At 45.8% G+C, this 13,075-nt stretch overlaps 5 non-coding genes across 5 annotated transcripts; all 5 read left to right on the top strand.

Moving 5' to 3' along the window:
* Positions 1 to 821: 821 nt before the first annotated feature.
* trnav-aac (transfer RNA valine (anticodon AAC)) lies at positions 822 to 894 on the top strand. Its single transcript has one exon. It is a non-coding gene; the product is annotated as a tRNA-Val (tRNA).
* Positions 895 to 3,681: 2,787 nt separating this feature from the next.
* On the top strand, positions 3,682 to 3,754 carry trnav-aac (transfer RNA valine (anticodon AAC)). Its single transcript has one exon. It is a non-coding gene; the product is annotated as a tRNA-Val (tRNA).
* Positions 3,755 to 6,541: 2,787 nt separating this feature from the next.
* On the top strand, positions 6,542 to 6,614 carry trnav-aac (transfer RNA valine (anticodon AAC)). The gene has a single exon. It is a non-coding gene; the product is annotated as a tRNA-Val (tRNA).
* A 2,787-nt stretch (positions 6,615 to 9,401) lies between these two features.
* On the top strand, positions 9,402 to 9,474 carry trnav-aac (transfer RNA valine (anticodon AAC)). Its single transcript has one exon. It is a non-coding gene; the product is annotated as a tRNA-Val (tRNA).
* Positions 9,475 to 12,261: 2,787 nt separating this feature from the next.
* On the top strand, positions 12,262 to 12,334 carry trnav-aac (transfer RNA valine (anticodon AAC)). The gene has a single exon. It is a non-coding gene; the product is annotated as a tRNA-Val (tRNA).
* The last annotated feature ends 741 nt before the right edge of the window (positions 12,335 to 13,075 follow it).

Raw genomic sequence — 13,075 nt, 5'->3', positions numbered from 1 at the left:
AGGGTTTCTGAGGTAACTTCGAGCAGCAAAACTCCTCAATTGAGGTCTGGGAAAATTTCACGGAGTATGGTCAGTCGGGGCAAAATTAAGGAAGTCGTTCGTATCTGCAGTGTTTCACAATACTACCTTTCCCGTGAGCAGTCGAACAGACTAAACGATTGTGCCACAGACTGCGATGGAAAACTCCGCTAAAAAGTAATCCTTTAAAGCCAGTGTTAGCAACAAGACGTTATGGGGGTACACGGCGTGGAAACAGATATTTAGGTGTATCTCATCCATGCTCACCACATAACCAAAATTAAACAAGTCCCGTTCCCCAGCATTTGGCCCCAATCCCTCTAAACCCATCCTGTCCAGAAACTCATCCGATTACCTTTGCAATTTTCTGAGTGTAATAGCCTCCTCCACTTCCTCTGGGAGCTCATTCCATACACGCACAACCTTCTGTGTGGGAAATGTGCCTCAGGTCGTTTGTCAATTTCAGCCCACTCACCTTAAACCTATGCTCTCGAGTTTTCAACTCACCCCAATTTGGGTAAAACACAGAAATACTCAGTTTACAACCCTTCCATAAGATCATATCGCAGCCGTTACGCTGCAGGGAAAGTCGTCCCAGCTTATTCCACCTCGCCCTACGGTCCAAACATTGACGAAATCATTGTCTATATATTGTCATCAATTTCACGTGTCTTTTTTAACGTTTTCAAGATGTCAATTACGCTGGACAACAACGAGCAATTGGAAACAGAAAGGTGAAACGGAGAATGGCTTCAACTTTCAGTGCTGGATGCCACTGCGCCGCAGGGCGGCGACCGCGGCTGGTTTCTGTAGTGTAGTGGTCATCACGTTCGCCTAACACGCGAAAGGTCCCCAGTTCGAAACTGGGCAGAAACTGCTTTGTTCGTCAACTGCGGCCTTTTACATGGACAAGAACGGAGCTTTCTTGCTTGCTTTCCCATCTGCAAACCTGCCTTCGAATTTGCTTGAAAGAATCTGCTCTCGTAGTGAAATGTAAGGCAACTCCATTTAATTACTGTGTAAAGCATTATAAAGTTTTTCTCCAACCTGGTTCTGATGCATATGCCATTCTGTTTGAGAGTGTCCTTGCCGCGTTCTGATCCTTCCACGAAAAGCAGTACCGCATTTGCATTCCTTGCGTAGGCGGACCGGTTCAAAGGCAGGTCACAGCGCACCACGGATTCCTGAACTTGTCTGTCTGTCAAATGTACCCCAAAGTCGTCTCTGAAAGGCCTCATTTGGAAGCTGTCTGTCGTTATTCAACGCGCGAGAGTTGGTACCAGATTCCTGAATCATATTTTGGGGCAGTTCGCACGTTAGTGGCTCATTCAATCAGCAACAGCAATGAAATAATTTACACTCTCAGAGGAACCTTTGAACCTGTGCTTTCATAGCGCCGCTAATATTAAGGTGCGCCCCGAGATCTAAGCCATGTTGGAACTGAAACGGAGGAATCGACAGAGAGGCTACAGAATGACATCGCATCCATTTGGTTTTCTTTAAATCACTGACGAGCAGGAAAATGTAAAAGGGGAGAGCGAGTGGGGAAGTGAGGCGGTTGCAGCTCTGGTAAAAGTCCTTCTTTGTGATTCACTCCGCAAACAGAGACTTGAAGGTGACTCAGAGGCGTGTGAGCTCTTCACATCGAGATCAGAAAGCACTCAAGGGCAGTTAGCACCTCTTCCGGAGTGGGGGTGGGGTGAGGTAATTACCTTTTGACTTCTGTTACTATGTTCAGAAACTGCCTTTTCGATTGACTTGAACAGAAACTGCATTTCCAATAAGCACCATGGAAGTTAGCAAAATTTATTGAATCGCTTCTCGTCGATTGCCGCACAGGTTTCCGACTCAGTTGGTATCCACGTGGCTCATGTCCAGGAGTGAACATCTCTGCAGCAAATTGCACGGTTAAAGTAAAAGGCACGGAAAGTGGCATCTCGAACCGGCCCCGAGGTCAGAGCATGCTCACAATGTGATCTGTCGTTCTCGGATTGTAATGCGACCTCCGGTTTTAGGGTGGAGAACATTCTTTGGGACCCTTCTTCTGCAAAACAGACACAGTGACTGAATAAATGCTGCACGGTTTGATGTGGAACACGGCCTGCTCAGCTTTGTGCATTTTCCCTGTAGTCAGGTGTGTTTCGTGTTCCGTGTAAACGTGAAAGTCGTCCTGTTTCGAGCAATGTGTGAAATCATTTAGCAAAGCAAGAATCGAAATTGTAGTAATGTCTAGCAGCTCATGGTTATTTGACCGAAGTGTCCAAGTGTCTCTGCTGTCAAGATCGCGTTCGCCTCCCGCGCGGAAAATCGCAAACAGCTCTGCTGTTCCAAAGCGATTTGTGCTTTTACTGGAACCGAATGGAGACTATTATTTCATCGCTGTTGTGAAACAAAGTCCTGCGGTGACTCGACTCGTCGTTATTTGGTTTTTTGTCCAATGGGAAAATCGTTCCAATGAATTTCGGTGTCATATGTTATTGAATTTCTCCCATTTCCTTCATTTCCGTCCTGGAGACATCAGAAGGAAAAGGTAATCTAATCGAGACTGTGATTGGTGAAATTCACTTTTTATGGCCCGTTCTTATGATGTTCTTTCTATCTCTCTTTTCAGCATTGTCTGGAAAGTGGTGGTGCACTAACGCTGCAGTATGTTTGAAAGAGTAGTTTGGAATTGCCCTGTTGTTAGTTGTGAGATTACTTTATGACTCATGCCCTCGGACTGTGACACATTTAGCATTCATGCATCTCTCTGTCTGAAAATGCATTCGGCATGCCAGTTTTGTTTGTGTTCCGTGAAAAATGCTTTCTGTTTTGCGATTCGCTCAGCACATTACGAGTTAACAGGGTTTCTGAGGTAACTTCGAGCAGCAAAACTCCTCAATTGAGGTCTGGGAAAATTTCACGGAGTATGGTCAGTCGGGGCAAAATTAAGGAAGTCGTTCGTATCTGCAGTGTTTCACAATACTACCTTTCCCGTGAGCAGTCGAACAGACTAAACGATTGTGCCACAGACTGCGATGGAAAACTCCGCTAAAAAGTAATCCTTTAAAGCCAGTGTTAGCAACAAGACGTTATGGGGGTACACGGCGTGGAAACAGATATTTAGGTGTATCTCATCCATGCTCACCACATAACCAAAATTAAACAAGTCCCGTTCCCCAGCATTTGGCCCCAATCCCTCTAAACCCATCCTGTCCAGAAACTCATCCGATTACCTTTGCAATTTTCTGAGTGTAATAGCCTCCTCCACTTCCTCTGGGAGCTCATTCCATACACGCACAACCTTCTGTGTGGGAAATGTGCCTCAGGTCGTTTGTCAATTTCAGCCCACTCACCTTAAACCTATGCTCTCGAGTTTTCAACTCACCCCAATTTGGGTAAAACACAGAAATACTCAGTTTACAACCCTTCCATAAGATCATATCGCAGCCGTTACGCTGCAGGGAAAGTCGTCCCAGCTTATTCCACCTCGCCCTACGGTCCAAACATTGACGAAATCATTGTCTATATATTGTCATCAATTTCACGTGTCTTTTTTAACGTTTTCAAGATGTCAATTACGCTGGACAACAACGAGCAATTGGAAACAGAAAGGTGAAACGGAGAATGGCTTCAACTTTCAGTGCTGGATGCCACTGCGCCGCAGGGCGGCGACCGCGGCTGGTTTCTGTAGTGTAGTGGTCATCACGTTCGCCTAACACGCGAAAGGTCCCCAGTTCGAAACTGGGCAGAAACTGCTTTGTTCGTCAACTGCGGCCTTTTACATGGACAAGAACGGAGCTTTCTTGCTTGCTTTCCCATCTGCAAACCTGCCTTCGAATTTGCTTGAAAGAATCTGCTCTCGTAGTGAAATGTAAGGCAACTCCATTTAATTACTGTGTAAAGCATTATAAAGTTTTTCTCCAACCTGGTTCTGATGCATATGCCATTCTGTTTGAGAGTGTCCTTGCCGCGTTCTGATCCTTCCACGAAAAGCAGTACCGCATTTGCATTCCTTGCGTAGGCGGACCGGTTCAAAGGCAGGTCACAGCGCACCACGGATTCCTGAACTTGTCTGTCTGTCAAATGTACCCCAAAGTCGTCTCTGAAAGGCCTCATTTGGAAGCTGTCTGTCGTTATTCAACGCGCGAGAGTTGGTACCAGATTCCTGAATCATATTTTGGGGCAGTTCGCACGTTAGTGGCTCATTCAATCAGCAACAGCAATGAAATAATTTACACTCTCAGAGGAACCTTTGAACCTGTGCTTTCATAGCGCCGCTAATATTAAGGTGCGCCCCGAGATCTAAGCCATGTTGGAACTGAAACGGAGGAATCGACAGAGAGGCTACAGAATGACATCGCATCCATTTGGTTTTCTTTAAATCACTGACGAGCAGGAAAATGTAAAAGGGGAGAGCGAGTGGGGAAGTGAGGCGGTTGCAGCTCTGGTAAAAGTCCTTCTTTGTGATTCACTCCGCAAACAGAGACTTGAAGGTGACTCAGAGGCGTGTGAGCTCTTCACATCGAGATCAGAAAGCACTCAAGGGCAGTTAGCACCTCTTCCGGAGTGGGGGTGGGGTGAGGTAATTACCTTTTGACTTCTGTTACTATGTTCAGAAACTGCCTTTTCGATTGACTTGAACAGAAACTGCATTTCCAATAAGCACCATGGAAGTTAGCAAAATTTATTGAATCGCTTCTCGTCGATTGCCGCACAGGTTTCCGACTCAGTTGGTATCCACGTGGCTCATGTCCAGGAGTGAACATCTCTGCAGCAAATTGCACGGTTAAAGTAAAAGGCACGGAAAGTGGCATCTCGAACCGGCCCCGAGGTCAGAGCATGCTCACAATGTGATCTGTCGTTCTCGGATTGTAATGCGACCTCCGGTTTTAGGGTGGAGAACATTCTTTGGGACCCTTCTTCTGCAAAACAGACACAGTGACTGAATAAATGCTGCACGGTTTGATGTGGAACACGGCCTGCTCAGCTTTGTGCATTTTCCCTGTAGTCAGGTGTGTTTCGTGTTCCGTGTAAACGTGAAAGTCGTCCTGTTTCGAGCAATGTGTGAAATCATTTAGCAAAGCAAGAATCGAAATTGTAGTAATGTCTAGCAGCTCATGGTTATTTGACCGAAGTGTCCAAGTGTCTCTGCTGTCAAGATCGCGTTCGCCTCCCGCGCGGAAAATCGCAAACAGCTCTGCTGTTCCAAAGCGATTTGTGCTTTTACTGGAACCGAATGGAGACTATTATTTCATCGCTGTTGTGAAACAAAGTCCTGCGGTGACTCGACTCGTCGTTATTTGGTTTTTTGTCCAATGGGAAAATCGTTCCAATGAATTTCGGTGTCATATGTTATTGAATTTCTCCCATTTCCTTCATTTCCGTCCTGGAGACATCAGAAGGAAAAGGTAATCTAATCGAGACTGTGATTGGTGAAATTCACTTTTTATGGCCCGTTCTTATGATGTTCTTTCTATCTCTCTTTTCAGCATTGTCTGGAAAGTGGTGGTGCACTAACGCTGCAGTATGTTTGAAAGAGTAGTTTGGAATTGCCCTGTTGTTAGTTGTGAGATTACTTTATGACTCATGCCCTCGGACTGTGACACATTTAGCATTCATGCATCTCTCTGTCTGAAAATGCATTCGGCATGCCAGTTTTGTTTGTGTTCCGTGAAAAATGCTTTCTGTTTTGCGATTCGCTCAGCACATTACGAGTTAACAGGGTTTCTGAGGTAACTTCGAGCAGCAAAACTCCTCAATTGAGGTCTGGGAAAATTTCACGGAGTATGGTCAGTCGGGGCAAAATTAAGGAAGTCGTTCGTATCTGCAGTGTTTCACAATACTACCTTTCCCGTGAGCAGTCGAACAGACTAAACGATTGTGCCACAGACTGCGATGGAAAACTCCGCTAAAAAGTAATCCTTTAAAGCCAGTGTTAGCAACAAGACGTTATGGGGGTACACGGCGTGGAAACAGATATTTAGGTGTATCTCATCCATGCTCACCACATAACCAAAATTAAACAAGTCCCGTTCCCCAGCATTTGGCCCCAATCCCTCTAAACCCATCCTGTCCAGAAACTCATCCGATTACCTTTGCAATTTTCTGAGTGTAATAGCCTCCTCCACTTCCTCTGGGAGCTCATTCCATACACGCACAACCTTCTGTGTGGGAAATGTGCCTCAGGTCGTTTGTCAATTTCAGCCCACTCACCTTAAACCTATGCTCTCGAGTTTTCAACTCACCCCAATTTGGGTAAAACACAGAAATACTCAGTTTACAACCCTTCCATAAAATCATATCGCAGCCGTTACGCTGCAGGGAAAGTCGTCCCAGCTTATTCCACCTCGCCCTACGGTCCAAACATTGACGAAATCATTGTCTATATATTGTCATCAATTTCACGTGTCTTTTTTAACGTTTTCAAGATGTCAATTACGCTGGACAACAACGAGCAATTGGAAACAGAAAGGTGAAACGGAGAATGGCTTCAACTTTCAGTGCTGGATGCCACTGCGCCGCAGGGCGGCGACCGCGGCTGGTTTCTGTAGTGTAGTGGTCATCACGTTCGCCTAACACGCGAAAGGTCCCCAGTTCGAAACTGGGCAGAAACTGCTTTGTTCGTCAACTGCGGCCTTTTACATGGACAAGAACGGAGCTTTCTTGCTTGCTTTCCCATCTGCAAACCTGCCTTCGAATTTGCTTGAAAGAATCTGCTCTCGTAGTGAAATGTAAGGCAACTCCATTTAATTACTGTGTAAAGCATTATAAAGTTTTTCTCCAACCTGGTTCTGATGCATATGCCATTCTGTTTGAGAGTGTCCTTGCCGCGTTCTGATCCTTCCACGAAAAGCAGTACCGCATTTGCATTCCTTGCGTAGGCGGACCGGTTCAAAGGCAGGTCACAGCGCACCACGGATTCCTGAACTTGTCTGTCTGTCAAATGTACCCCAAAGTCGTCTCTGAAAGGCCTCATTTGGAAGCTGTCTGTCGTTATTCAACGCGCGAGAGTTGGTACCAGATTCCTGAATCATATTTTGGGGCAGTTCGCACGTTAGTGGCTCATTCAATCAGCAACAGCAATGAAATAATTTACACTCTCAGAGGAACCTTTGAACCTGTGCTTTCATAGCGCCGCTAATATTAAGGTGCGCCCCGAGATCTAAGCCATGTTGGAACTGAAACGGAGGAATCGACAGAGAGGCTACAGAATGACATCGCATCCATTTGGTTTTCTTTAAATCACTGACGAGCAGGAAAATGTAAAAGGGGAGAGCGAGTGGGGAAGTGAGGCGGTTGCAGCTCTGGTAAAAGTCCTTCTTTGTGATTCACTCCGCAAACAGAGACTTGAAGGTGACTCAGAGGCGTGTGAGCTCTTCACATCGAGATCAGAAAGCACTCAAGGGCAGTTAGCACCTCTTCCGGAGTGGGGGTGGGGTGAGGTAATTACCTTTTGACTTCTGTTACTATGTTCAGAAACTGCCTTTTCGATTGACTTGAACAGAAACTGCATTTCCAATAAGCACCATGGAAGTTAGCAAAATTTATTGAATCGCTTCTCGTCGATTGCCGCACAGGTTTCCGACTCAGTTGATATCCACGTGGCTCATGTCCAGGAGTGAACATCTCTGCAGCAAATTGCACGGTTAAAGTAAAAGGCACGGAAAGTGGCATCTCGAACCGGCCCCGAGGTCAGAGCATGCTCACAATGTGATCTGTCGTTCTCGGATTGTAATGCGACCTCCGGTTTTAGGGTGGAGAACATTCTTTGGGACCCTTCTTCTGCAAAACAGACACAGTGACTGAATAAATGCTGCACGGTTTGATGTGGAACACGGCCTGCTCAGCTTTGTGCATTTTCCCTGTAGTCAGGTGTGTTTCGTGTTCCGTGTAAACGTGAAAGTCGTCCTGTTTCGAGCAATGTGTGAAATCATTTAGCAAAGCAAGAATCGAAATTGTAGTAATGTCTAGCAGCTCATGGTTATTTGACCGAAGTGTCCAAGTGTCTCTGCTGTCAAGATCGCGTTCGCCTCCCGCGCGGAAAATCGCAAACAGCTCTGCTGTTCCAAAGCGATTTGTGCTTTTACTGGAACCGAATGGAGACTATTATTTCATCGCTGTTGTGAAACAAAGTCCTGCGGTGACTCGACTCGTCGTTATTTGGTTTTTTGTCCAATGGGAAAATCGTTCCAATGAATTTCGGTGTCATATGTTATTGAATTTCTCCCATTTCCTTCATTTCCGTCCTGGAGACATCAGAAGGAAAAGGTAATCTAATCGAGACTGTGATTGGTGAAATTGACTTTTTATGGCCCGTTCTTATGATGTTCTTTCTATCTCTCTTTTCAGCATTGTCTGGAAAGTGGTGGTGCACTAACGCTGCAGTATGTTTGAAAGAGTAGTTTGGAATTGCCCTGTTGTTAGTTGTGAGATTACTTTATGACTCATGCCCTCGGACTGTGACACATTTAGCATTCATGCATCTCTCTGTCTGAAAATGCATTCGGCATGCCAGTTTTGTTTGTGTTCCGTGAAAAATGCTTTCTGTTTTGCGATTCGCTCAGCACATTACGAGTTAACAGGGTTTCTGAGGTAACTTCGAGCAGCAAAACTCCTCAATTGAGGTCTGGGAAAATTTCACGGAGTATGGTCAGTCGGGGCAAAATTAAGGAAGTCGTTCGTATCTGCAGTGTTTCACAATACTACCTTTCCCGTGAGCAGTCGAACAGACTAAACGATTGTGCCACAGACTGCGATGGAAAACTCCGCTAAAAAGTAATCCTTTAAAGCCAGTGTTAGCAACAAGACGTTATGGGGGTACACGGCGTGGAAACAGATATTTAGGTGTATCTCATCCATGCTCACCACATAACCAAAATTAAACAAGTCCCGTTCCCCAGCATTTGGCCCCAATCCCTCTAAACCCATCCTGTCCAGAAACTCATCCGATTACCTTTGCAATTTTCTGAGTGTAATAGCCTCCTCCACTTCCTCTGGGAGCTCATTCCATACACGCACAACCTTCTGTGTGGGAAATGTGCCTCAGGTCGTTTGTCAATTTCAGCCCACTCACCTTAAACCTATGCTCTCGAGTTTTCAACTCACCCCAATTTGGGTAAAACACAGAAATACTCAGTTTACAACCCTTCCATAAGATCATATCGCAGCCGTTACGCTGCAGGGAAAGTCGTCCCAGCTTATTCCACCTCGCCCTACGGTCCAAACATTGACGAAATCATTGTCTATATATTGTCATCAATTTCACGTGTCTTTTTTAACGTTTTCAAGATGTCAATTACGCTGGACAACAACGAGCAATTGGAAACAGAAAGGTGAAACGGAGAATGGCTTCAACTTTCAGTGCTGGATGCCACTGCGCCGCAGGGCGGCGACCGCGGCTGGTTTCTGTAGTGTAGTGGTCATCACGTTCGCCTAACACGCGAAAGGTCCCCAGTTCGAAACTGGGCAGAAACTGCTTTGTTCGTCAACTGCGGCCTTTTACATGGACAAGAACGGAGCTTTCTTGCTTGCTTTCCCATCTGCAAACCTGCCTTCGAATTTGCTTGAAAGAATCTGCTCTCGTAGTGAAATGTAAGGCAACTCCATTTAATTACTGTGTAAAGCATTATAAAGTTTTTCTCCAACCTGGTTCTGATGCATATGCCATTCTGTTTGAGAGTGTCCTTGCCGCGTTCTGATCCTTCCACGAAAAGCAGTACCGCATTTGCATTCCTTGCGTAGGCGGACCGGTTCAAAGGCAGGTCACAGCGCACCACGGATTCCTGAACTTGTCTGTCTGTCAAATGTACCCCAAAGTCGTCTCTGAAAGGCCTCATTTGGAAGCTGTCTGTCGTTATTCAACGCGCGAGAGTTGGTACCAGATTCCTGAATCATATTTTGGGGCAGTTCGCACGTTAGTGGCTCATTCAATCAGCAACAGCAATGAAATAATTTACACTCTCAGAGGAACCTTTGAACCTGTGCTTTCATAGCGCCGCTAATATTAAGGTGCGCCCCGAGATCTAAGCCATGTTGGAACTGAAACGGAGGAATCGACAGAGAGGCTACAGAATGACATCGCATCCATTTGGTTTTCTTTAAATCACTGACGAGCAGGAAAATGTAAAAGGGGAGAGCGAGTGGGGAAGTGAGGCGGTTGCAGCTCTGGTAAAAGTCCTTCTTTGTGATTCACTCCGCAAACAGAGACTTGAAGGTGACTCAGAGGCGTGTGAGCTCTTCACATCGAGATCAGAAAGCACTCAAGGGCAGTTAGCACCTCTTCCGGAGTGGGGGTGGGGTGAGGTAATTACCTTTTGACTTCTGTTACTATGTTCAGAAACTGCCTTTTCGATTGACTTGAACAGAAACTGCATTTCCAATAAGCACCATGGAAGTTAGCAAAATTTATTGAATCGCTTCTCGTCGATTGCCGCACAGGTTTCCGACTCAGTTGGTATCCACGTGGCTCATGTCCAGGAGTGAACATCTCTGCAGCAAATTGCACGGTTAAAGTAAAAGGCACGGAAAGTGGCATCTCGAACCGGCCCCGAGGTCAGAGCATGCTCACAATGTGATCTGTCGTTCTCGGATTGTAATGCGACCTCCGGTTTTAGGGTGGAGAACATTCTTTGGGACCCTTCTTCTGCAAAACAGACACAGTGACTGAATAAATGCTGCACGGTTTGATGTGGAACACGGCCTGCTCAGCTTTGTGCATTTTCCCTGTAGTCAGGTGTGTTTCGTGTTCCGTGTAAACGTGAAAGTCGTCCTGTTTCGAGCAATGTGTGAAATCATTTAGCAAAGCAAGAATCGAAATTGTAGTAATGTCTAGCAGCTCATGGTTATTTGACCGAAGTGTCCAAGTGTCTCTGCTGTCAAGATCGCGTTCGCCTCCCGCGCGGAAAATCGCAAACAGCTCTGCTGTTCCAAAGCGATTTGTGCTTTTACTGGAACCGAATGGAGACTATTATTTCATCGCTGTTGTGAAACAAAGTCCTGCGGTGACTCGACTCGTCGTTATTTGGTTTTTTGTCCAATGGGAAAATCGTTCCAATGAATTTCGGTGTCATATGTTATTGAATTTCTCCCATTTCCTTCATTTCCGTCCTGGAGACATCAGAAGGAAAAGGTAATCTAATCGAGACTGTGATTGGTGAAATTGACTTTTTATGGCCCGTTCTTATGATGTTCTTTCTATCTCTCTTTTCAGCATTGTCTGGAAAGTGGTGGTGCACTAACGCTGCAGTATGTTTGAAAGAGTAGTTTGGAATTGCCCTGTTGTTAGTTGTGAGATTACTTTATGACTCATGCCCTCGGACTGTGACACATTTAGCATTCATGCATCTCTCTGTCTGAAAATGCATTCGGCATGCCAGTTTTGTTTGTGTTCCGTGAAAAATGCTTTCTGTTTTGCGATTCGCTCAGCACATTACGAGTTAACAGGGTTTCTGAGGTAACTTCGAGCAGCAAAACTCCTCAATTGAGGTCTGGGAAAATTTCACGGAGTATGGTCAGTCGGGGCAAAATTAAGGAAGTCGTTCGTATCTGCAGTGTTTCACAATACTACCTTTCCCGTGAGCAGTCGAACAGACTAAACGATTGTGCCACAGACTGCGATGGAAAACTCCGCTAAAAAGTAATCCTTTAAAGCCAGTGTTAGCAACAAGACGTTATGGGGGTACACGGCGTGGAAACAGATATTTAGGTGTATCTCATCCATGCTCACCACATAACCAAAATTAAACAAGTCCCGTTCCCCAGCATTTGGCCCCAATCCCTCTAAACCCATCCTGTCCAGAAACTCATCCGATTACCTTTGCAATTTTCTGAGTGTAATAGCCTCCTCCACTTCCTCTGGGAGCTCATTCCATACACGCACAACCTTCTGTGTGGGAAATGTGCCTCAGGTCGTTTGTCAATTTCAGCCCACTCACCTTAAACCTATGCTCTCGAGTTTTCAACTCACCCCAATTTGGGTAAAACACAGAAATACTCAGTTTACAACCCTTCCATAAAATCATATCGCAGCCGTTACGCTGCAGGGAAAGTCGTCCCAGCTTATTCCACCTCGCCCTACGGTCCAAACATTGACGAAATCATTGTCTATATATTGTCATCAATTTCACGTGTCTTTTTTAACGTTTTCAAGATGTCAATTACGCTGGACAACAACGAGCAATTGGAAACAGAAAGGTGAAACGGAGAATGGCTTCAACTTTCAGTGCTGGATGCCACTGCGCCGCAGGGCGGCGACCGCGGCTGGTTTCTGTAGTGTAGTGGTCATCACGTTCGCCTAACACGCGAAAGGTCCCCAGTTCGAAACTGGGCAGAAACTGCTTTGTTCGTCAACTGCGGCCTTTTACATGGACAAGAACGGAGCTTTCTTGCTTGCTTTCCCATCTGCAAACCTGCCTTCGAATTTGCTTGAAAGAATCTGCTCTCGTAGTGAAATGTAAGGCAACTCCATTTAATTACTGTGTAAAGCATTATAAAGTTTTTCTCCAACCTGGTTCTGATGCATATGCCATTCTGTTTGAGAGTGTCCTTGCCGCGTTCTGATCCTTCCACGAAAAGCAGTACCGCATTTGCATTCCTTGCGCAGGCGGCCCGGTTCAAAGGCAGGGAAGAAGCTGCTGCGCAGGTGTCACAGCGCACCACGGATTCCTGAACTTGTCTGTCTGTCAAATGTACCCCAAAGTCGTCTCTGAAAGGCCTCATTTGGAAGCTGTCTGTCGTTATTCAACGCGCGAGAGTTGGTACCAGATTCCTGAATCATATTTTGGGGCAGTTCGCACGTTAGTGGCTCATTCAATCAGCAACAGCAATGAAATAATTTACACTCTCAGAGGAACCTTTGGACTTTCACCAGAGCTGCAACTGCCTCACTTCCCCACTCGCTCTCCCCGTTTATATTTCCCTGCTCGTCCGTGATTTAAAGAAAACCAAATGGATGCGATATCAAAACCAAATGGATGCGATATCATTCTGTAGCCTTTCTGTCGATTCCTCTGTTTCAGTTCCAACATGGCATAGATCTCGGGGCGCACCTTAATAGTAGCGACGCTATGAAAGCACC

This window comes from Chiloscyllium punctatum, unplaced genomic scaffold (assembly GCF_047496795.1).
Source record: "Chiloscyllium punctatum isolate Juve2018m unplaced genomic scaffold, sChiPun1.3 scaffold_154, whole genome shotgun sequence".
Lineage (NCBI taxonomy): Eukaryota > Metazoa > Chordata > Chondrichthyes > Orectolobiformes > Hemiscylliidae > Chiloscyllium > Chiloscyllium punctatum.
The sequence above is the reverse complement of the archived record's forward strand: the minus strand, read 5'-3'. Positions and strand labels throughout refer to the sequence as shown.